The sequence below is a fragment of the Branchiostoma belcheri genome, unplaced genomic scaffold, assembly GCF_001625305.1.
Source record: "Branchiostoma belcheri isolate BF01 breed outbred unplaced genomic scaffold, Haploidv18h27 scaffold82, whole genome shotgun sequence".
NCBI lineage: Eukaryota > Metazoa > Chordata > Leptocardii > Amphioxiformes > Branchiostomatidae > Branchiostoma > Branchiostoma belcheri.
Window position 1 is genome coordinate 277,057 of NW_017804487.1, and position 436 is coordinate 277,492.

The 436-nt window shown below is 49.3% G+C and overlaps 1 protein-coding gene across 1 annotated transcript in view; it reads right to left on the bottom strand.

The window, feature by feature from the left end:
* The window catches only part of LOC109486629, a 24,531-nt gene that overhangs the window by 5,811 nt on the left and 18,284 nt on the right, over positions 1–436 (bottom strand). The window lies entirely within an intron of this gene.

Here is a 436-nt window from a genome sequence, read left to right on the forward strand (position 1 = left end):
TCTAATATAATTTTCCTCAAGGCGGTAGACTATAATTGCCTATCGGCAAAGAAGCGATCCCAGGCCGTGAAAAAAGACGGTCCCGCCCGCTAGTCTCGCCAAGACAGGACCTGATACCCCAACTACAGCAACTACAGGAACTACAGCAACTACGCGTAGTAAGAAGCCATTAATGCAATATACCTTTCCTCAAGGCGGTGGTCTGTAGGTGCCTATCGGAACAGAAGCGATCTCTGGCCGTGAAAAAAGGCAGTTCCACCCGCTAGTCTCGCCAAAACAAGACCTGATACTCCAACTACAGGAACTACAGCAACTACACGTAGTAAGAAGCCTTTCATACAATATACATTTCCTCAAGGCGGTAGACTCTAGGTGCCCATCGGCACAGAAGCGATCTCTGGCCGTGAAAAGACAGTTCCACCCGCTAGTCTCGCCA